Raw genomic sequence first — 19556 nt, forward strand, 5'->3', positions numbered from 1 at the left:
AAAGCAATGCAGAATAGCATTATTTATTAGGAAACTTTACAAGTTTCCTAACTTTAGGGTTGTTTGGAAAGCCCTGTGTCATCTCTGCTGATTCTGTTTGAGCTATCACCACTAGACCCAAAACAGGAGATGTTCTGAGGCACACAGGTGGTGAGAATGAACATGACTGAAATGATCTTGATGTCTGGTGCTTTTGAATTGCTGAGATAGTTTAGCCCATGTGGGGACCAAATCAGATCTCAATAGCCTTATGGTGGGATGCACGTTGTGCTTCCCACAAGAGTCCTTATGATGCTACTGGTGGCAGTAGAAGGAATCAAGGGCCAATCACAAGCTTTTAAGAAGGGACTTCAACACATAAAACCCAAAGTGAAAAAATTATCTAAAACAGATGGGCTTTATTAGGAATTGGCTCAGTTTCAAGAAGTAGAGCAAAGTTATGAAAAGAAGGTGGTGAATTACTGCCCTGGCTTTGAAGCACCCATCATTGAACTGAGAACAGGCAAGTGAGATTGACTGAAAATTCAAGTGAAAAGAGCAGTCCAATTTCAGTGCCAGCAGACAGAAGGTAAAGAAATAGCCTAGAAGGTTGCCATTATTTTAGTAACATGAATTAAGCATTAAAATGTCAATTGACTTTTCAAAGGCCCAAATATTATTTATAGCACAGACAAAAACTTCTAATTTCCAATAAACAGTTCTGAGATGCACTGAATTCTGCTCAAATTGCTCAAGCATATCATCATACCAAAGTCATTAGGACTGTACAAATGAGTAATGGCAGCAGGAGCTGGACTTTTATTGGCATGCGTTTGAAATGGCTGCCTCACTCAGGTGCGCCAATAAAACACTTGTTGCACTATCATGTATGCCGTTTACTCTCCATTTAAGAAAGAGGGGAAAAGGTTATTTTGGAAATACTTTAGAGTAATAAAATCTTTATTGCTACTTCTCTTTTTTTTTTTTTTTTTTTCGTATCTCCTATGCCTGTGAGGCTGGTTGATTTAGTTATGCCCACAGTTTTGGGAGTGATAGAAAGTCAGTACTTGTTCATTTTGTATACCTCAAAATTACTTAAGCTGCCTAAAAATCAGAAGGTTCAGTTTTACGGTTATATAGCTCACAACTTGGCACAAATAAAAGAACACATGCTGGTTATATCATAGCCCCACATTTCAACGGGACCCAGCAGGTCTTTCTGGCTCTAATGATTTGTAGGACCCCAAATCTCAGCCTGATACTGAACTGAAGCCTACTAACTGCAAGTGAAAGATCCTGAAGGAAAATCTGGCTGGACTAGTGAAGAACACAGAGACACAAAGGCATGGCATGTAGGCTTGCTTTGAATTCTTTGAAACCTAAGTGAAAGACCATGGATACTTTCTCAACATTGTTAACACAAATGTTTACATATTGCAATTGGATGCTGCATTGCATATTTGGAACATCTTTCATTAAATTCAAAATATGCACCATTGTCCAGTTTATCCATTTGTCATACAATGAAACACAGAAATATCATGGCAATTTCAGTTGAAAACTTTTTACTTATTAACCCAATAACATACATCACTAGGAAAAAGTACAACATCTGTTCTACCAAATCTAACTACCACACACACGTAACAAACAACAAAAACACTCTGCTTAGCTAACTGAAACACTATTCTTGTGAGAAGGTAAGCAGAATCCTATTCTGATTTGTTCACCATCAAACCTGTCAGCTAAATGGTGATTGTAGGATCTCTGGTAGTAGCACATGAGAAACAGAGTAATCCTGATGCAATTTTCTAAGTCTGAGGTTGCAATGCTGACAGTTAGAAAAATCATTTTGAGATATAAACTGAACAAATTTGCTCAGGAAGTCACAGAGAGAGAAAATATGGAATCCAACACTGCCATTTTGACAATGCTTTCCCTCTTTAACTGCACTTTAAAAGGGAAGCCAGCATCATCTGGAATAAGATATCTACTTTCTCAACCAACACCAGTCCTCAGAATGACAAATATCTCTGTCATTATTTAATTATTTAGGGCATGATGTGCTATTTTATTTGACAATTTGTTTGCTCTGTGGAGAAACTGTAATGCTGAGTAATTTTTCCTTTTGAAGGAACAAGATTATCTGCTCATTAAATATCCTCACTGGACCAATAGCAACATCACACTACAAACAGAAATGATGCTATGAAAAGAATGAAGCAGAGATGCCTGGAAATTACAAAAAATACAATAGGAACAGCTCACTGCAGTGAGTTTGGTGAATGACAGCTTTGGAAACTTGCAGCAGCAGCAGCACTGAAAAGAGAAAGTGGGGCTGCCAGGGAGCTGCTGAGCTGATGATCAGTTTTCCCCTTTCAACTGCTCAAATTATCTTACAGAGGCTGAAATATGCTGGTGTCCTGCAGGAGACCAACAAGCCTTGCTCAGATTTGCTGAGGCTGCTATCCAGTTTGTGGTTTGAACCTAAACCCCAAAGAAATACAGAAGCTTTGTTTTTCCTAACTTTTTTTGTTGTCTGATGGGGATCATCAGATAGAAATGCCCCAGAGTACATGGACTAAGTTACGTAAGTGAGGATAGCAGGCATTTCACCATGCTTTTTATTTTGCTGGCCCTGCATTATGTATGGTGATAATAATAAGCACTAAGCTATCAAACAGTGCTATCAAACAGTGCTATCTGAATTAATATTACCAAATGGTTTCACAGAACTCTGTCATCATCATCCTCACATTTTGCAGATGAAAAAGCTCACAGAAGTGTTTTGCATAGGGTTATATTGGAAACCAGAAACGTATCTGAAACTAATACCTAGCTTTTCAAACTCCTAGTGTAATGCTCTAAATATTACTTTACCTTAGAGATATGAGAAGAACATAAAAAAATCTGCCACAGCACAAGTGGCATAGTTTACATCATTTATACTAGCAAAATAGTAAGAGCTGTTCCTAATGACTTTTCTAAGCAGGCAAAGATTCTCTCTGAACAGTGCTATACTAAACAGCAAACCAAGCTTTTGGAGCTAATGGACACGAGTGTTAGATCTCACATTTTGCTTCACATGAAAAGTCTGTGATAGAATAATCTAATTTTCTGTCTCTGATAGCAGTTATAATCAAATTTTTAAGGAAGAATTGGGCAAGCATTGATTCACTTTTCTCTAGAACATTCTCAGATGACCCAAAAATTTGCAAGTAAGGGACTTCCTGAGACAAAACATGTCATTCGCATTGAACAGCCCAAAAGCAATGAGTGCCCCGGCTTGTCTGAAAGCTGAAGAACATCTGTTGGTGTGTTCCAAACAGAAAACAATGAAGTGGACCTTGATGCCTCATAATAATTGTATAAGAAATAACATGAAATATATCCCATGCGATCTTCTTGAGGCTCCCAGTTTTCGAGGCTTGTGTCACTCCAGACTACATGCAAAGAACAGACACTAGAAATAAATTTGGTCAGTTCTGGCTATTGCTAATGTTGGGGAAGATACACAGGCAGTCCTGTGGAAGGAGGAGCTCTATCCCTCAGAGATTCAGTAAAACATTGCAGGTCTTGTACTCATTTGCCTTAACTGCCAGTGTTACTGCTTGGATTGGTGTTCTTAAAGCAATTAACTCTTAGACACCTAAAGCAGGATAAGAACGGTTTAATACCTCTAAGCATTTAATTTTTTGTCTTTTCCGATACTGCTAGCATAGCTTCTTTCTGATGCAAATGTCAGTGCAGATAGCAATTATTAGAAATGACTGATCCTATCAACCCACCATTCACAAACTAACTCTCTACAACTGACTTACAATGAGACAACACTTAAAGAGATGATCTACAGATACAGGGATCTGTGTCTCACCAGCAAGCTGCAAACTGCAAGCATTTCTGCAGACAACGATTAATGACCTCTCCATCTCCTACACGATCTGCTTGCTATTTTCATTACGAAATCATAGAATCATGGAACATCCCAAATCAGAAGAAATCTAGAAGAATCACTGAATTCAACTTCTGGCTTAAACAGAACTACAAAATATTAACCACATATCTGAGAGTGTTGTGTAAACACTTCTTGAGCTCCTTTAAATTTCCTTAAAGTGAATGTGAGCTACTTATTTTCTGTTTGCTTTTCAAAAAAGGATGTGCGTTGGTCCCACTGGGTCTTTATGTTTATGTCATAACATTTGAACATAACTCCTTTATGTATATGACTATAGATAATACTGTCTTGTGGGATCTCAAGTTTTCTGTACTTCTGGAATTGTGAGAGCAGCCTTCATTCTGTTTTCTCCCACTAAGAGTATGTAGTTGCCTCCCCAAAAATCCAAAAAGCAAGCAAAAGAAATTCAGCAACTCAATCATTATTCAGATTACTTGGGCTTTGAAACTGCTGCTAGAATGACACCGGTAAGAAGATCAAGATTTGCAAGAAAAGATGGATTTTAACCTTAAACAGAACAATAGCACTATAGAAGTAGTATACTTTAAACAGAAAATCTTGCACTAAAAATGAAATTATCTGAGATTAATGTCTACTCCAGGCCATGTAACTATTCCCCTACTTTGCAATGCCATTCAGAAATAACCAATATCAGGTTCAAGAACGAGGGTAAGAAGGGACCAAATAAAACACTGTGCTTGCCCAGCTGGACTGTTCCTAATCTATGATTAGTATTAGCCTGATCATCTCTGCATCTGTTGTTCCTAATGTGGAGTAATTTGAACACCCTGAAGCTTTTGATGCATTAATTTATCTACCACTGATTAAATAAATTCTTGCTCAGATTAAAAGTAAAACTTTTCTTTCTGGAGCACATGCAGATTTTTAACATCTCAGTTTGCCTGTGTGCCTTATAAAGTGGCAAAACAATGGAAGGGATTTGTAAGCATACGTTCCCATTGGTTATAATTAACAATATAATGCCTAATGATCATTAGTCAAAAGAGGTCTTGAACTACCTGATTTTCAACCAAAACCTGTTGATTAGTAATCCCCTGTAGCTGGGCCATAATATTCTGCAGAAGCACAGAAGAAAAGCTTGGCTTGAATGTAATCATTTGATTAGCATTCATCCAAGCAAAACATCCTCTTTTGTAGAGAGCAAGCATATTCCTACCTTTTGCTAGCTTTTGACAAGAGGCAGGTGTATTAAACATAGGAAATGTGTACAGTACAGAGTATTCTTCAACCCAGCACAAAGAAAATACATTCTGTCTCGACAACAATGACACTTTCTAGTACACCAGTGTGGTATCAGTGAGCTGTCATCCATTATGCACTCTGATAGAAGAAAGATGGTGCATATACAAAAACCCAGAAAAATAGAGGGAGAGATGAAAGCCCTTAAAAATAATTACAGATGTTTTATCTAAAATTAATCACAGGATTATTGTTGCTGTGTTGTTGTATTTTGTTTGTGATAAGCAAGCAGGCAGAAAGCTTAAACTGTATGGTTTCTTCAAGAAAACAGAGGCCAGCAACATAACAGCTTCCAAAATGTTGATTTTAATCCTGTGCTTTCTCTGCTAAACTCTAAGCATCAGTAAGAGTGCATTGCACCTACTCAGATCAGGATAAATCAGTCAGCAGCAGCATATATAGTAACTATCAACACATCTAAACCCCTCAAAGCTGATATACATTTCAGAAACTGGATAAACACACACACAGCAGACACTGGACAGTGGATTAACCCATGCCAAGTGCAGAGAATTTCACTTTCAGTTTAAGCAGCCTGAAATACTGCTTTCTGCTCCATGTCACACTGACAGTTTCCTCTTGATGGGCATTGCTGTGAATGCATTGAACCCTGTACTCTTTCCTGAGTTGTACTGAACAAGATGACACCTACTTTCTGCTTCCTTCAACATCTGTCTCACCCTATTCATTCCTGTCTAGCATTAGTGTACTTTACCTTAATTGCTCCAGTACCTACTTCTAAACATTCTTTAATGCCATATGGCATAGTGTTATTTTGACCTTCCCATCACCCAAACAGCAGATGATTCCTGCTTTTCCCCCATGACATTCCCTCACTGTATCAGGATTATTCAGAAACAGTAAAAGTATAGTTGAAAGTTGCATGAAACTTCCCACTTTCTGTCACCTACCTCAATCTCTCATAACTTTTAGCTCTGTTTGTGGCAGCCCTCGGGCACTACAAATAAATATCTGAATCCAGAAGGCAAGCAAAAAAGAAAAAAAAAAAAAACAACCAAAAAATCACATACTCAGCAACTCAGCCTGCAAGCAACTACTACAAACACCTTCTTCTCTGATGGGTTGGGAGGGAATTTCTTTCTCCTAATCTTCTTTCTTGGTTGATATTCATGAGAGAGCACAGCCCCTGAAGCTGCCCTGCTAGAAACAGATATGCTGTGCTGTCACCAGATTATAGGACAGGAGGCTTCTTGTTTGGCAGTGCCTTCCAGCTACAAAAAGAGGTGACAGCAAGAACTAGGAAGAAAAGGAAGATTAATGGTGTGTGTAACATAACAGAAATAAGAAAGGATTATACTCTGCAAAAAGGAGCTTCTAGAAGAAATGGGTTGAGAGAGGTGGCTCGAGGAGCCATTAACATCTCTAATTAGCCATTTAGCCATCTTATGCAACTAACTTATACATGGCAAACTTCATGCAGACTCGTGATTACAGTTATCTTCTGACTCAAAAGCATCACAAAGCAGGAGTATCATAATCAACATTTGGCAGGCACGGGGTCCTTGTTACCAAGCAACATGACTTCTTTTGCAGAGCCAGATTTCTATTTTGATACATTTCCATTCATTTTCTACAATTTATGCAATAAGAATTGAAAGGAACAGGTAAAATAAATACCAATAAAGTGCCTGCTAACCATCTAAAGATCATTAACATTCAGATCAGTGCTAAGTGAGACAAACTGAAAAAAAAAAAAAAAAATTCACTGCTAAAATTAACACTTTCAGTGACAAAACACTGAGAAAAAACTTAGTTGCCTCAACTAAGGTTCAGTTCTGCAGCTCTTGTGAAGCAGATGTGACTACATAGACTCTTCTTCTGGAATTTCAGTATCCAAAGAGCATCCTGCCCTTTGCTTGCAGATTTATACTCTCAGCATGGAGTCAGAGACAATGGCAGAGAAGGCATAAGAGCAAAGTATGAAAAGCTGTATGTCACTAGTGGGAAAACAACTTCATCAGTGGGATTTGCCATGATGTAGCCGCCATACAGAAGAGCTACTAATTAAGCAGAGAACTTTGTTATGAATTACATATGTGAAAGTGCATAAGCTGCTGAAGGACAGCAGATGGCTGACTGTTCCTGAAGACTGTCCTAGGCATATGCATCCAAGCTACGCCAATGCCAATGGTTTCTTAGGGGATATTTCAGCATGTTTCCTAACAAAGGTTTGCAAAGGTTTGGGAACTCACCACTGTTTCAGCATCATCCAGACTTTCAATATGACATTTGGTGATTTATTTTCTAAAACCGCTGAGATTTTGCAGCCTACTACTGAATACAAAAGGACTCTGTCCTGGGATGACAAATTAAAGGTGAAGCATCCAGAAGTTAAGAGACATCTGTAACAATTTTAGTCATCACTGCCATACCTCAGGTCTAAAAGAATAAAAGGAGAGTAATGGAGGACAACAATGCTTATTGGATTTGGGTCAGTCAGTCATTACTTACAGTACACTTATAGTATCTAAAGGGCCCGTTTCTGCCCTTTTCTATACTATTCATCTTCTGTCCTTCCCTTTGGCAAAATTTAGAGATACGTAATGGGAGATTGTGGAGAATAAGCCTCAAAGAAGAAAAGTGCGAAACAACCCATCTCTATTTTGCTAGTTAGATATCTGGTGAAGATACAACCAAGATGTTTGAGAAAACAGAAAATATACTTGAACAGCTTTGTTTCAGCTCTGGTCACAAATCTGATATCCAAAATATAAAGAGAGATTCCTTAAAGTCACAAACCAAAAAGAAGGACAAGAGAAACATCTTGCTTTCCACTCAACAGAGAGGAAATCACTTGCAAGGAACAGCAGTTTTCTCAACATATCCCTGTGGTGACAAAATGTGATGAAATAGAAGCAACACTCCTCACTTAAGTTCACTAGGGTCTACATAAATTTTTCTGTGATTTTCCTGTACATCTGCATCAGGTGTTATTAATCCTGATTATTATTGAAAGCTTGTTACTCAGGAAGCATTATATGCAGTTGCTGTAGAGAACCTTCCTAAACAACTGACAAACGAAGACATTTAAACATCTCCTCTTGGAGATGATTCAAATTAATATGTTTCCAGTGATAAGTATGTCTTCCTCCCACATGAAAGGACTACTTTGCTGTTTCCCTTCTCCCTAGATACCAAGAAACACCTGTAAGTTTGATGAAATAAAACTGCTTTTATAAGTCAGCAAACCAAGTTACCTTCCAAGTACCCTCCTTAGATTTTTTTTCCCTGAACTTCTGTATCTTCTACTTACTATTCTTTGTGAGCCTGTGATGTCCTCAGCACCCCGTGAAGAAATGTGCCCCAGCTATACTACACGAACAACACAGCTTAATCATTTTGGGCCTTGCTTTCAGTAGACTGTATTGATTTTCTATAAGAGCAAGTCAATTCTTGTCAAGTCTTGAAAGTGTTGAAGGCAGGGATGCCCTGTCTCAAGAAGAGGAAATCTCATTATCAAAAAATGGGGGTAAATGCATGCCCTCAATTCCTCTGAAAACAATATATATATGTATATGTACATATTTTTGGCAAGAGGCATTGTCTGAAAATTTCAATGGACGGAAATGGCTCAGCCTTTTTTTTCCCATATGTATATATGTCATTGCTTAGTCTTGAAAATACAGAATCTATAAAAATATTATTGTTGATTTAAAAGAACCTGTTAGTTTTCCTTCACATCCTTGGCTTTGAAAGATGTTTAAAAATTCAGTCCTACCTGCACTTACATAAACACAAAAATAAAAACAAAACAAACAACAACAAAAAATACAAGCCCAAAAAAATACAAAACAAAACCAGCCAATCTAATAGAGCACAAAACACTGAGAATGTGAAATCATTTGCTAAAAAATGAAGTATATACCTTTGCACAAGTATTAAAGGTAAATACCACATCTGTGTCCTTCACAGTTGCTTTCAACAAGGCTTTCTGATAATGAATTGTCAGTGCAAAGAAATTTTCTTTTGAACTACATTCTTTTTAAATTTCAGCCACTTTTTCAGTTGTCCTTTCTGGAGATGTATTTGATTAAATCCCTAGCTTAATTTTTAGGAATGACACAGCAAACCCGTCATCCATAATCGCTTTAGTAGTTCAATATGTTTATGAGGGTGAGCGGATGTTAAATGTGGCAGTTTAAATGCTAAGCTGAGTAATCACTTCATTAGGAATTTACTCAACATGTTTACCGTGTGCAGCTGAAGCATGCAAAACTGGACTCAGATAAACAACCAGACAGATCAGTGCATGAACAAGATAGGCTTCTCAAATATCGATTTATAAAACCTGAGATATTGTTAACAGATAAGTGCACACTCACACCCATGGATGATATTCCCACTTCCAGCAGGAGGACACTGAAGTAGAACTATTTTCAGAAGCAAGGGGTGGATATGCACAACTTCATCTCTCAGATCCTTACCTCAGACAGTCTCAGCCAATAAACCCAGTCAAAGTCAGATTTCAGAGCACTGAAGTGGAATCTGTGCAACTCCACCACCACCATGGAAATCTTTCTGCGTGGCCTTGCAGACAATGGGATACTCAGCATCTTGGCTCTGTGACAGTCTGCTCTCTGCCTGGAGCAATCTATTTTCCATTGGAGCGAAAAATCCTGCTGCTTCCTTGAAGCTATCTCAGCTTTTGAAATCAAGTCTTCCTTTTACATTGCTCCCTTCTTCCCCCCACTCCTGCCTGATGAATACTCATTCTGCAGTTGGACTGTTGTTATTTTGCCCCTATACACATGATTCCTCTCTTTGACTCTTATGTTACTCTGTCCAGTTAGCCTTATCTCTCCTAATGTTTTAAAGCAGCCACAACAAATAATTCAAAAACATTGCAACAATTCAAGTCAATAATTCAACATAATCCAGAAACAAGTGACACACGTTTCACCCAGGTTCTCTTACTAATATTTTCTTCTGGTCTAGTTTAAATCTTTAGAAAGTTCTGACCCCTAAGACATATGTTATATAACCACATAGATAGAGTTTATATCTCTCGTTTCCTGTCTGACTCGATAGTCTCCACCACACTGCCCAAATGTGATAAATGCCTTTGCCTAGATAGCAAGGGAAGTTCCTTAGATCAGTGACAGGGTGAAGAAAACGGTCAGAAAAAGCTGGATAACCCCAGACTCCATAGATTTCTTATTATCTTCAACTTTCATAAAAAACTGTCTCTGATACAGTAGTCAGTTAAAGCCATTTTCTGTCTGTACCCAGCACATGTAAGGATGAACATGAAACAGGACCTCCTTTTTTCAGCACACTATTAGCATTCACTCAGTTCCTTGCAGAGTTCGTTTAGATTCAGAAGCAATTAATAAAGTATTTCACTGATCAAAAATCTCTGAAGTCTCTGCTTCTGCAATAAAGATTTATGTAAGGAGAGAGAGGGGGTCAGGGGAGAAACAGAAGAGTAGAATCCTTGCATCATGACTCAGCATGATAAACAAGAACATGAAGGATGAGTGTGCTGTGGGGAGAGGGAGGAAAGAAGTGATTATGTGGCAGAAGAGCTATTCTTCCCCCTCAAAATGATTCTGTGAAGGAGGAAGTAAAAAAGTTAAGAATCCCACCAGCAAACACAATGACTCTTCACAGCACCATGGGGAATCAACTGATGAAGAACTTCCCTCTAATGTCTCCTGATATTATGATATTTGCCAAATCCCCTTTGCACTCACAGTTGCTTGGCCTGAACCTGCTTCCTCTTTTTCTGCTACAAAGCTAGAGTTACGCTGCAAAAGTTGGTGCAGAGTAGGCTCTGTGCTCTGTACCTTACGGTCCAAGGAGAAATGAAAATGCTGACCTGATCTAATAGCTGGTTGTATAAGTAGTGGAGAAGCAGCTGCATAGTAGGGTGGGCAGATGGATTTGCATCGTTACCTTTAAAGGAAGGGACAGTACGCAGCTATTGGATATTTCCAGTTGGTGCTTTGGAAAGAAATGGTTAATCAGAGACAATTGCTTCTCTAAGAAACAGAGAACAGTGGCCTGTTAACTGAGGGCCACATAGGTATTCATCTCCCCACCATTTGCTTGTTACTCTGCCCTAACATCTGAGTTATCCTTACTTACTCACCCACCGACCTTTTCAGGATGCCCTTGAAGCACAAGATGTGGCTGCCTTTTGGAGGTAGGCCCAAGTTTTCTGAAGATCTTTCCCAGCACAGTGAAAAGCAAAGGAAAAAAAGAGCCTTTCTAAGGTATTATTCACCCAGACAAAACAGCAAGACAAACTAGCGTGGAGCTTAGTACTATGTGCCTTTCACTGTAAGACCAACAGTTCATCATGTCCGCATTTCTTCACCCCTTAAATTATGGCAGTGCACAAGCAAGAGAAATTGCTTCCTCATCTCTTTTGCATACCTTCAGCAAGAGAAGCAATCAGCTGGCATCCTGAAGCACAAGATTTGATTGCATTTTGCATGCATAATGGTGGCTGTTATTATTGGTAAGAACAACAGTTGTTACAGCGCAACAAATGTGTCTTAATCAATTTCTCCTTATGTAACACACAAGTATTAATGCTATCAAACACAGTCTAAATAGGAATACTGCCTGCAGTTTTCTTTTACTCAATGTCTGCGATTGAAACTAAGGATCTGGATAGAAAAGCACTCTAGAGAAGCTGGTGGATTTAAGGCAATTGGTCCCATGTTTAGACTTTATGTATCAAACAATACTTATTATTATGTGTTAGACCCTACATTAAGAAAAGTGGAACATAATTTTTCCTACGACTCTGATCTCTGCTGCTGCTGGTCCATCAGGATTACTCATATTGATTTTTGTCTCGTTATTCTGAATTTAGATTCTTGTATGTAAGAGCAAATTAAGTCCATATGCAGCAATGACCTCATCCACCCCACTAAAAAAAAAAAAAAAAAAAAAAAAAAAAAACCCCTCTGCATGTAGATATAGAGATGGTCTGATTTTGCCTTTCAAACTCCTAAATTATTTACGCCAGTACTCTCTTTAGCATCGAGGAGAAAAACTGGAGACTAGCATACATCTGTACCAGTGAATTTCCGCATCTTTCCAACAGGGCCACTTCATCCAGGCTGCCTGTTATGAGAAGTGTTTGGCTCCTGCTAGCTACAGAGTGATTTTTGAGAGCATACATGGACCAGATCCCCCATGGAGACCATTCCAGCCATGCAACAATAGAAACAATTAGATTCAGGTGCTCAGGAACCCTTTCCAACATTTCTCAAAATCCTGAATTATAATAGGCTCAGTGCTGCTATACCAAAGTTGCTTAAATCATAACAACTTGGATTAGAGATTGCTGGCAGCTGAAAATAAAGGTCACTTTATTTACATTTAAATGTTATACATACAAACACACTTGGTTCTGATTCTTTTTTATGCATAAAACCAGGCCATTTTATTAGGTAGTGAAGAATTTTGCTGTGAATTCTTCAGTGAGACTGAGAAACTGCTATAAACACATTTCTCTGCGGGCAGTGCAAGTGGCTTGGAATCAAGATCTTACTTTCAAGTAAGATTGTCCATGGAGACTGTCCACACTAATTTGAGGACAAAAAATTACTTTTTAACCTATTAGACCTTACAAGGCTAGCCTAGCTGGTTCCCTGCCAGCAACAAGTGAGGCTTGCTCTGCCTATGTTGCTCAGTTTTGAAATACAGATGGCCTTGTTACTTGTGAACAATTTATTCGTAGTTGTGATAGCTGTTCCGGAGGTAGAAAATAATGAACTGCCCTCTATTAAACACTACAGTAAGCTAGGCAAATGGAGCAGGACTGAAACCAGCAGATATGCTTGCCAGCTCTTTTTTTTTCCCAGAGCAATGCTTAATTCAGTCTACGGACAATTCAAGTCAAACCCAACACCAGTAGAAAATCTCTAAGTTAGTTACTATTAGCTACTCATGTGTTTGATCACCTCTTTTAAAATCCATGCAACACAATCTACTTTTGGACTCTTCTAAATTTTATTTATTCCTGAAAGTCCTTCACATGATCCTAGTTGAATGAAGCCATAGGAAGTTGAGCACACATCTCCCCCGGCTCAAGGAGGGGCTGGGAGAAAAGTCCAAAGACATCCACTCTGTGCTCTTGACAAGAGGCTTTATTCATTGACAGTATTGAAAATCCCCAGGATTTTCAATTATTTTTCCATGACAGAACAATGAAAAATCTAATTTCCATGCAGCTGGGATCAAACACCCAAACAGCCTGTGGCATTATGATATAAATATATCTGAATAAATTAAAAGAAGATAAGGGAGACATCTGACACAAAGAACACACACTCTTCTCAGAGGCAGTCTGCACCAGAACAGCCTTTCTATGTAAGAGTATGAAAGTTATAAGAATTAAGTTATGCTCGCTCCTTCTCAGCTTTTAAGAATATTTTACAACCCCTTCTAGGAGAGTCATGGCTTTCTACAAAGACAGGTTATTAACAGATTCCAGATACAAGAAAACAAAAGGTTTCTCAAGCTAGAGGATGTGAAGGTCCAAGAATCAGACTATGCACAAATGAGTCTTCTTCCGATACCTTGTTGGAGTCAAGATAGTTATGTATGACTTTATTTCCCTAAGCAGTAACGAAGACTTGGCTTTCACGAGTTTGGTAATTATGAATCTAGAGGTTTCTAAAGCAGAAAATGCAGTTCAGTAATGGTAGTGTTACCCACCTGAATGCAAAGCAGCCCCTCGGTGTTTAACTGTGAGTACAGCAACGCTTATCATTATGGGAGCTGAAAACAGCAGAGTACCTTGATGAAAATGCAAGGTACGTTTTAGAATGTGTACCTCGAATGCAAGAACAGTACAGCTTGGACCATTGCCAGGATGTTAAATCTCACAATAGAAGAGTTAGCAGGCAGTTGATGATCGAAAGGATGAAAGGTTTGTGCATAAGGGGTCAGAACTGTTTAGTGTCCTGATCACAGGCATTCTGGATTAAAATATATTACCACTTGCAAAGAGAAAAAGTGGCATCTTCACAATTCTCAGCACCTAAATTTTCTTGTTCAATAAAGGCAGTTAGGTCTGTTTGGGTTACACAATTTGCAAGGTTACAACAAATGAGTCAAGAAATGCTGAAGAGACAGCTCATCTGAATGAATCTGAATCATAGACAGGAGAGATTTTTACTTCGTGAAAGGGACAATTTACATTGTCCTCATCTAGCATGTCCTTATCAATTTTCATTGTCCCATCTAGCAGAAGAAAAGCAGATGCACATACAAAATAACTAGGGGAAAAGAAAATTAGTGGAAGTCACAGTAATTGAGTATAACTGCTTTAACAGAATACTGGGCAAATGAGGTGGAAAAAATGTCTTTGTTTAGACATTGTGAGGAATAATGGTCTTGCAACCTCCTGCAGGACTGGGTAGGGTGAAGAGCCAGGGACTCCTCCAGAAAATCCATTCAGACAGGTGCTCTGGTCTCGGTGGTGCCTCGCTATTTGCTTCAGCTTGTGGTGCCAAATGTGCTGGATTGTATGCTGCACTGTGGGCGAAGAACTGCTCTACAGTGATCCTGATTGTTCCACTGACTGACTCCATGACAAACCATCTCCACACCACAGGCCTCACCTTTCCCATCTGTGAAAAATTAACCAACTCTTTCGTTTTTCAAACTGACAGTATTAAAATTAGTCAGTGAGATTCAGCATACAAAACCTTACTCCCTGGAGGAATACTTTTTCAGCTAGATAATCTGCCCAATTTCACTAGGATTGGACATTTAATTATTTTCTAAGACTGCAATATTTACACGGTATTTGGGAAGAAGTTTTAATAACATCACTTTGTAAGATTCAATACTGATTATCTTTTTTTTTTTTTTTTTTTTAAAAAAAGAAAAAATTAAATTAAAATACAAAAAAAAAAAAAAAAAAAAACAACAACAACAACAACAAAAACCATATGAGAGTAACATCATAACCATTACCAATGATATAGATGGGATTCTATATTCCATTATTGTAGGTTGTGCTCACAAGAGAATACAAAGATGAAAAAAAAATGTTCTGTCATCTGAGGTTTTAACAGGAATGGTTTGTAAACAGAGTTCATTCCTGAGATGGCTATCTGGTATGCTGAAATTTCCTGTACTACTCAAAGGTGGCAAAGAAGTCAAAATGTTAAAAAGTTTTTATAGAGATAAAATTAAAGAAGTCCATAATAATAATTAGAAATATTGAAATTCAAAATAATGACCTTTTCTGTTTAAGCAAATTTGATTTTCTAGAAATGCTGACATTTTGATATCTTTAAAGGTTAATCTGAAATGATTTTTTTTTTCCAAATTATCTAAAAATTGATTTTTCCCTCATTTAAAAAAAAAAAAAGAAAGAGAGAGAGATAGAGAGAGAGAGAACACCATCCTCTGGAATAATTCTTTCTTTTTTTTTTTTTTTTTTTTTTTTTGCATGACTAAAATGAGTTGTGGAACTTGACAGACAATTCAATTAGCAACCACAAAACCATTCTTTTATTAATGCAACTGCCCTTATTATGACTCAGCCTAACAATCCTAGGAAGATCAAGGTGCCAGATTGGCAGGATCCATCAAACATTTAATACATTCCCCTCAAGAAGCTTCTAAGCTAAATATGCAAAAAGCTAGGAAAGAAAAGAAGCATCATTAGCCCCACATTGTGAAACTTTACACTATGTGATGCCAAGATGAAGTGACATGCCAGCAGTCATCCAAAAAGTCCATAGCAGAGCCAGTGATCCTTCAAAGCCCTGAAACTGCATTGGGTGAGAAACCATTCTTGGCCTCTGGATAATCAGGTTATAAATAAGTTATTCCGCATGATGAAAAAGGATAAACGGATAAAATAACGGAGACCCTTTCTGTGTGCTACTCTAGATCCAGGATTAGTTTCTTACAGTAATGAGATGGCTAAGTAATTCCCCAGGATTTCACCACTGTAATCAAGTCCAGACACTTAGCACCTTACAGCCTTTAGACACTGACGAACCCAAAGACTTTGCTATTACCCATGCACATTGTCATAGAGCAAGACAATCATTTATTTGAAAAATAACTTACTTCTGCTTAGAGCTGCTAAAGCGTGCCCTGGCCAGAAATGCTGTCCTGACAGCAGGGTTACTAAAATCCTTTCTGGTAAGAAGTTGCCAGTGATGCTGGTGTATGTATGCCCTTGGAGTGCCCAGGCTGTCAGCTGCAGCAGCTGCTGCTTCATTCATTATACATGAGGAGTCACAGGCAGCGTGAAGCGCTGAAATTAATCCTGACAGAGTCATGAATAAAATGTAAATATATCTTGAGAAGGAAACATTTGCAAGGGAATTGGGGAAAAAATAAAAAGGCAAAAAAAAAGCAGAAATGGATTAATTGTAGGAACACGGGAGAAAAACGGAGCATCCCAGTCTGCAAAGCAAACACCTGGGTCTTCCTGCCTCATTCCATGCCATCAGGAAGCAGCTCCAGGGCTGCCAGCACACACCACAGCGTTGCCTGGGAGGAGAAAGACAGCAGCCTAGGAAAAAGACAAGCTGGTATGACTAGGGAGTTCTGAACCCAAATGAATAGTGAGATTAGCCTTCAAGGCCACAAAACAAAGTCTGCTCTGCATGGGGGTTTGGCAGAAGAGCAGAAAGCTGGTCTCCACCCGCCTTTCAGCTACCACTTTCCCACTGTGTCACTGCCTAGTTAAAAAGTGCTCACAGTTGGTTGGAGTTGTAAGAGGAGCTATCCCCTCTCAGTTTCTGGTTATCACCTATTTCAACAAGCAGTGACAACGTGGGTGCTCTTAGGCTGTATGCCCAGTAAAAAGGCCTACTTAAATTACCCCTTGTAGGACTACATAATCTAACTGGGAAGCTGTTATCTTCCCAAGGAGCTCCAACCATGCAGTAAGTACTTGTCGGACTTTGTACACACTGCCTGGCAGCAGGCAAGTTGTTTCAGCTCTCTCTGCTTCAGATAACCTGGTCTCACCATCCATCAGATGATATTCACCTCCTTCACCAGGGGATGAGGAAGTTACACTGTTCTGGATCCTTGATAAAAAGTCTTTCTCCCAGCACAAAGACAGACTATAACACTGAATTTTCACAGCTGCCTTTCATCCCCTGTGGTTTGAAAACCGCAGGTCAAACCTTGCTCTCAGCTACGCCCAGACAATTCCAGCCAATTTCAATTGCAGGCAGGACAAAAATCTGCATATGCAGGGCTCAGTATAACATCACTGCAATTTGTGTATGCATGTACGTGGGGGGCATGGGGGTGGCACACAGCAGCCAGCCTGACAGCAGTAGTACCTACCCAGTGGGGTACAGGGGGGAGAAATGAAGAATCATTTTCCCAGTAGAAACTACAGGGAGAATTTTAAGCAGGCAGAATGTAATTACCTGAAATGGAATTGTACATTATACCCATAACACCACTCCACATAAAAATTTTAAGCACGATTTGCAACTGAAGAAGCTGAGGTGAATTTCAGAGTTTCATTAATTTCATTCCTCCTCTTTAATACAGTGCTGAGGATGAAAGACAGATTCACCAGCACAGAGCAGCGGTGCAGGGGGTAATCTTCCCCATGCCCTGAGACCCAGGCTGGTCAGGACAGCAGGAAGATGGAAGGTGTTCTTGTGATATTTCTGTTGGTTGGATGATGCACCGTGAGGCAGCTGCCCTTTGTGCATGCCATCACAAGCCCCAGCAACTCCCATATCCTGCTGAGGTCGACCAGTGCAGGACTGGTCTGAGAGTCTCAGCAGACTTTAGCTACAGATCTCCCATCATACACTTTGAACTACTTTCACCCAAAACAACTACATTATCTATGTCTTACTAGATGCACAAACATTGCTAAACCATAGTCCATACTACTACATTGTACCTGGATGCATTAAAATCCTTAAGACTCTTGTCCATCCATCAATCCCTCCTGAGATAGCTGTCAATTTTAAGAGTAAGAACTGAGGCTGAGGGAAACCATGAAGATTCATGCCATCTAGGTTTATAAGTCTGCAGTGTAGATGTCTGTACTGAGGATAGGAAACTAGTCTTTTCCTTAGTATCGTTAGATAAAGTCTGTTGATCTGAACTATCCTTAACATCTAGCTTAGGAAGGAATTAATCATTCTCACACTTATGGTTCACTATATCCATGATTATCATGAGGCAGATGAGAAAGAAATTTATTTTACTTATAATACGTAACAGATTATGAAATAAATAGACACAACAATAAGCAAAACCTTGGTATTAGTAGACTCTTGCACTAGTGAGAAAGCATATTGCCTACAACTCTGGGATAGACGAAGTAAATGCTTGGAGGGTGACCTATTATCAGCCTTTCAATACCTACAAGAAAGACACTGAGATTTAAAAATAAAAAATAAAAAATAGTCTTTACTAAGGAGCACAAAAGGACAATAAAAATGATAATCAAAAACTGAAGCAGGAAACACTGAGGCTAGATATTTATGGACACTTTTTCACTTTAAGGACAATTAAGCATTGGATTGGTCTCTGTTCTTGGAGGTTTTCAAGACCTGACTGGATAAAGTTCTGTGCACCTTTCTCTGACTTCACAGTTGATCCTGATTTGAATAGGATGTTGGACTGGACGCCTCCTTAGGTTCCTTACAAACTATGTAGTTCTACCACTTTATGACAAAGACATGATTATGGACCAGTTTGCATCTCTATCAAGGCATTCAGAGAGGAAAATAAATACGGTCCTTGTTGAAATTTTTGCATTAACTAGACACAAAAGCAGCCAGTAACCAGTAAGTCAGTCCTCTACATGATGCCCACAACAGAAGCAGGAAAAAGACAAGAATTCAGCATTATATTTTCCTGTCTATAGTAGCCTGAAATTTTCAGTAGCCAGAGTAATAAAAATTTTGCAGCACATGAAACCAAAGACATGGCTAGAGTGATGGGGAAGGTCATGGCCATGACTTTTCACTCTGACATCTCAAGTTGCAGTCAGCACATTTTACATCATGGGGATCTGTCCTTAACCTCTGACAAAAAAATGCCAGCATTTGTGATACCTGTGTTCTGTAAGAAAGCATAATAGCTTCTGCAAAGTGCTCACTACTGGATAGATTTACTTTCTCCATAGAAAATGCTACCTTAGCTGGTTGTATATCCTCAAAAAATAAAATCAGTAGTAAACAACCAGAATGGTAATCCTTTGGGACTTAACATGTATTGTGAGCTCCAAATTTCACATAACGTCTTCTTCGGGTATTTCTAACTCACAGTGGTTGCTGAGGAGAAGGAAATAATCTTTCCACATGCCCTTTTTACATATTGCTTTGCTTTCAAGACAAATCACAGGAATCACTTGGCTGAAAAA

This window comes from Centrocercus urophasianus, unplaced genomic scaffold, assembly GCF_019232065.1.
Source record: "Centrocercus urophasianus isolate 14NV4802_14NV808 unplaced genomic scaffold, USGS_Curo_1.0 seq_10, whole genome shotgun sequence".
NCBI classification, from domain to species: Eukaryota; Metazoa; Chordata; class Aves; order Galliformes; family Phasianidae; genus Centrocercus; species Centrocercus urophasianus.